The sequence below is a fragment of the Cenococcum geophilum genome, assembly GCF_001692895.1.
Source record: "Cenococcum geophilum 1.58 unplaced genomic scaffold K441scaffold_38, whole genome shotgun sequence".
Lineage (NCBI taxonomy): Eukaryota > Fungi > Ascomycota > Dothideomycetes > Gloniales > Gloniaceae > Cenococcum > Cenococcum geophilum.
In genome coordinates this window covers 636,920-642,919 of record NW_027137596.1, presented here as the reverse complement: position 1 = coordinate 642,919, position 6,000 = coordinate 636,920, and positions in this window count along the sequence as shown.

Genomic DNA, 6,000 nt, shown 5'->3' with positions numbered 1-6,000 from the left:
ATTATCTTTCTACTATAGTATAATACTGGATGCTATACGTCTTTATACTTTTATAGCAAGTATACTCCTAATACGTAGTCTAATATATCCGTTTTTACAACCGTATCTAGTCCTAGTTGGTAGATTTTAAGGATTAACTCCTAGGTAAATAACTCTTTAAGTTCTTTAAATAACTTCTCTTATTTATTTCTCTATACTTATAGTTCCTCTTTCTTTATAAGCCTGGTAAATAGTTTAATATTCTTTAACTATTATGCTATAAACCTTCTATAGTAGTTATAAACCCCTAAAAATAACCTTAACTATATTATATTCTCTAGTTCTTACTAACTTACTATAGCTTTAATCTTTTTTAGGTCTATACTAATATAACCTAATTTAATAATAAATTTAATAAAATTAGTCTTCCTTATAAAGAACTTATATTTCTTAATTGCTACTAATATCTGTTTTTCTTATAGTCTCTTTAAGACCTATTTAACATATTTCCTATATTCTTCTTTAGTTATTAAGTAGATAATAATATCGTTAAGGTATACTATAATAAACTTATTAAGGTGTTCTTTTAATATACTATTAATTCTTTTCTAAAATATTATAGGTGTATTTGTTAATCCGAATTATATAACTAATAGCTTATATAGTTCTTTTCTTAATCTAAAGGCTGCCTTTTATTTATTACCTTCCTTAATTCTAATCTAATGGTATGCCCATTTTAGATATATCTTTATAAAGATTTACGCGTTACCTATCTAATCTTAGATTTTGCTAATTAAGGGTAAAGGATACCTATCCTTTTAAGTAATACTATTTAACTATCTATAGTTAATGCATAACCTAAGTTTCCCGTTCTTCTTTAGTACAAATAATACTGGATAACCTACTAATAACTGTAATAGTCTAATATATCCCTTTTATAAGTTCTTTTAGATAAACTCTTTAAGTGCTTTAGACTCTTCTTTAGTAAGCTTATAGGTTAAAAAGAACTTTAGACTTGTTCCTGGTTCTAACTCTATTTTATAGTCCTATACTATATAATCTACTAGCTTTTTACTTTCTAGGCTCTATAGTTTTTTACTATATTTATAGTATCTCTTTAGTATAACGTGTTTTACAAGCGAGCCGTTAGCCTCAAAAACTCACCAAAAAGTAGAAAATCCACACCTTAATATCTTAACAACCACTTAATAATAAATTTTAATAATTTGGATTTAGACTTTTATATATACTTTATAGCGTCTATTAAATTTATATAGTATATAGTTTAGTAGTTTTTAAGATATAGCGATTTGGGGGCTAAAATAAGGCTAAATCGCTATATCTTAAAAACTACTAAACTATATACTATATAAATTTAATAGACGCTATAAAGTATATATAAAAGTCTAAATCCAAATTATTAAAATTTATTATTAAGTGGTTGTTAAGATATTAAGGTGTGGATTTTCTACTTTTTGGTGAGTTTTTGAGGCTAACGGCTTGCTTGGACTGACGGCTCGCTTGTAAAACACGTTATAACTTAAGCCTTACTTAGTCTCTTTATATATTGCTTTAACTTAGTACTATACTAACTTAGTTTACTATTATTTCTTACGGCGTTAAGTATTTTTAATATTAACTTAACCTGTAATCTAATTAATCCTTAGGTTATATTCCGGTAACTAAGGTATACTTAATACTACCTTATCCCGTCCTAGTGGTAGGATATTAAAAAACATCTTAATTTGTCTTCCTTTAATAGTTATTTAAATAGGTCCTATTTTAAGATTAATAATCCCTCCTCTGTAGGCTATTAGATCTTCTAAAATTATAACTAATAGGTAAGATTATTCCTTCTATTTATAAGGTAATTCTATTTTTTTTAACTACTACTAGTAAGATGTGGTTCCGCGTTACTCTATTATCTATTAGTACTTTAAACTACTAGTCTTACTATTTAACTTATAAATTTAGGTGTTGTTTTTAAATTCCTTTAAGGGTTTAAGGCTCTACTACTAGCTCCCCCTAGTCCTATAGGCCTCTACTTTTCCTAACTATTAGCTACTTAATTCTATTACACTTAGCTTACTTTTTAGCTAATACCTAGTTTACTTTTTATCTTTAATATACTATAGACACGTATTCTCTAGGCATTCCCACCACTATTATCTATTTAAGTATTCTGCTGTAAGGAATCCTTTTAGTTAAAGTATTAAGTCTCCTAACTTTTAAACTTTTATTAAATGCCAGCCGTATATATATTTAGTATTTTTATATTATTACTTATCTAACGCCTAATATATCCTTATAGGGTATTTCTAATTCTTTTCTTTTAGATTCTTGTGTATTTTATATATATCGTCTATATATACAATCTATAATAACGTATAGTGTGCTAGGTGCTTTAGGTTAACTCTTAACTTATCTTTATCTTTAAGTTTAAACCTTTGCCGTACTAATCTAAACGTTATAACTTTATTTATAGGTACTAAGATACGTCTCTTACTTCTCTAGTCCTCTAATTATTCCTCTAGATCCTTTAATATTATAATTAAGGCTCCTTTAATATAAGTTATAGCCTTCTCTATAATTAGGTAGTCCTAAATAACTTATTTATCTAACTATATATAGAAATCTTCCTACTTATTATTATATTATTGCCTATACCACTTTTAGTACAGCTACTAGAGTATATGCAGCTTATCCATAAGGAAGTATCTTCTTATTACTGCGTTATAACAGCCTTTTATATGTCGTTTTTTAAACCTAGTAGGGATTTCTAAATCCTCTTCGTTTTCTAGTTTAGTAAGCCACTTAGCTCTTAGTATACCTACCCTAGGCCTATTAGTAATTCTTTATATAGGTGCTCTATCCCTTATATAACCTAGTGTGCTAAATCTCTTATCTAGTTTCTGTTCTTACTATATAATAATTCTTTATCTAAATTCCTCTATAGTTTTTTTTAGTTTGCGTCTTATATATAAATCCTTAAAGTCTTCTTACTTCTTAATTCTGGTATTAATATTTTAATCCTATTACTAAGCCTTACTTACGATTTCTTTAATAGTCCTTATTCTGTTGCTAAAATCTTAGTCCTATAAGATTTTTAATCCTAAGCTTACTTCTATCTTAAGCTTTACTCCAGCCTTAGTCTAACTAGGCTTCTTTAGTATTCTTATCTTATCTTAAGAGTCTTAAATCTTACTTATCTCGTCTTAAGAGTCTTATATCTTTAGGAAACTTCATCTTAAGCTTATTTATATATTACTAAACTAAGCCGTTACCCTGCTCTATCGGTTATTATCTATTATAGGTCCTTAAGCTTGCCTTATCTTATTTTAAGAATCTTAGTTATCTCTTATCTCTTTCTAAGAATCTTAAGCCTTTAGCCTTTTGCCTTTATTAAGTACTAAAGTAGTTTATTATTTTACTTCTCTTATATCTTATAAAGCGATAAATATTATATCTAGTAGGGTCTTAATCCCTACTAATGTTCCCTATTCTATAGTGGAATTATTCTTTACCTCTTATATAATATCTCTAAGGTCTATATACTCCTAGTAAGCTACCTTTATTACCTTATTATTACGGAATATTTCGCCTATATTAAATTTATCGTCCTTAATATCTAATCTGTAAACTGGTTTATTAATTCCCCTAAACTCTAATAATTTTAGCTTCTATAGCTAATAGCTTGCGCTATACTTAGCGTCTTTATAAATTTAGTATAAGTTATTATAATAAAACGTAAAACTTTTAATTAAATATTCTTTTATTCCTTACAGTATATTATTATCCCTCTATATATATATATCGTCTACTAATCTTGTTCCTTTTACTATATAGTAACTCTAACTACTTCTATAATCTCTAATATAATAACCCTGTTTTCTGCAATTTATATAAGCTCCTTCTTTAAACCATTTTTTTTACTATAAAGTCCGCCTAAACGTCTTCTACTACTAAGATCCTTAGTTTAGCCTTTACTCCTTAAACCTTTAATTACTTAATCCTTATCCTCTAGGTTTCCATAATTTCTTATTTTATCTTTTAAATTCTTTAGTACTACTTAGGTCCATTAGCTCTACGCTATACTATAGTTTTTAACTTTAACTTTGTTATTATGTGCCCTATGCCTTATATAACTATAGAACTCTATCCTAACCCTTCTTAGTTTGCTCTCTTTGGTAAATCCTATTATTAATCTTAATTACTTAATTAATTAAATCCCTAAGAGTATCCGCATCTTTTATTAGGATAATTACGTCCTAGACTTTCGCCTTAAGTCCTTATTTATACTGTGCTATAAGCGCCTTATTATTCCATTTAACCTATATTACTAATATTTAAAACTATATTATATACTTAATTACTAAAGTCCTTTATATTAGGTTTTAAAGCCTTTTTTCTACTATAGTAGTTACCTCCGGGTCTCCGAATATTTATATTAATTATTCCGCGAATCCGTTTTAACTTAAGAACATATACTATACCTTATAGTTAGTAGTCGTTATACTGTACTCCTATACTTCCGTAAGGTAAGGCTTAAACTACTTAAGTGCCCTTCTTATTAAGAACAATCCTATATAAGTAACTTAATCTATAGGCGTTCCTAGCTTTACTTCTTCTTACATAACCTTAAAGTGCATTTATATAAGGAATCCCTTAAGTTTTAACTTCTTCCCTAAGAATTGCTTAATTAAGGGTAACTTAACCTTAGCCGCTCCAATCCTATTAATCCTTTCTTTAAGTATCCTATTATTGTCTATTAATTAATTAACCATTTTCTATAGCTATTTAACAGTAACTAGTTACAAGTTAGTATTTACTATACTAGTATTATTACCTAATCCTAAGGTAGTCGCCGCTATAAACGCCGTTATAGCTACTGCTTTTAGTAGTATGTTATTTAACTTCTTTTACTATAACCTTAGTAGTAAATATATAACGAAGCCTTATAGTAGGAACTACGGTAAACTTATTAATAGGCTAGGTATATAGGTATAGAATAGTTAATAATATAAATATAACTAATAGAGTGGTTGCCTAATAGATTAACTCTAATTATATTCTAAGATTTACTATAAGAAGAGAAGAACTATCTAGGTAGGGACTGTAGTCCTTTAAATACACAACCGTACTCCTAAGAAATCCTCCTTATACGTAAAGTACGTCTTATATATAAGGTATGTAAGTTCCTCTTATTTCTCTTGTTTAATATATAGCACGTTATATAACCTTAGTTACTATTCCTCGTTATATAGTTCTATCGGCTCTATCCTAAACCATGCCTTAATTAACCAACTAGCTGCTTCCAACTCCTCTCCTAGTAGTCGCAACATTGTATTTAAAGCGTTTGTAATAATGCATTAATTATAAGGACTAAAGGTATTAGATCTAACGTAGTGCGTCTTATTATAAGCCTCTAGAATCCTATTATTAGATTTTTAGTCTTTTAAAGATATATAAGCAAAATTATTTAGGTAAAACTAGCACTAGTTATAAGTTAGCGGAGGTTAAGGTTCTATATATAAAGGTAGGGCTAAGATACGCTATAGAATCTACTTAAAAGAGTAGTCAGTAGAAGAATAAAGAGGCATATTAAATTATTAATGGAAAAAAAGAAAATCTTAATAATATATTAAAGATACGTCTAAAATTGGACGAAGGTTAATAATGGGAAAGTAAGGTATTAGGGAAAAGGAGCAGCTTAATAAGTAAAGATGTCCTTATACTTTACTATTTAATACCCTTTTAATAAATAGCCGTAACCTTACTAATATAACTCCATTATAATAGCGCTATTTAAAAGAAAGGAAACATGTATATAAGTTATTTAACTATTACTTCCTTATAAAAACTAACTATGCGGCCAGGGAAAGGTAATTAAGACGTTAATTAAATACGTATATAGGTTTAATTATACCTAAAATAATACTATAGTATTAAAGATTAATATTATAGACGTTTTTAATAATTATATAATAGCTATAGTTGCTATTATAAAGTGTCCCTATTTAC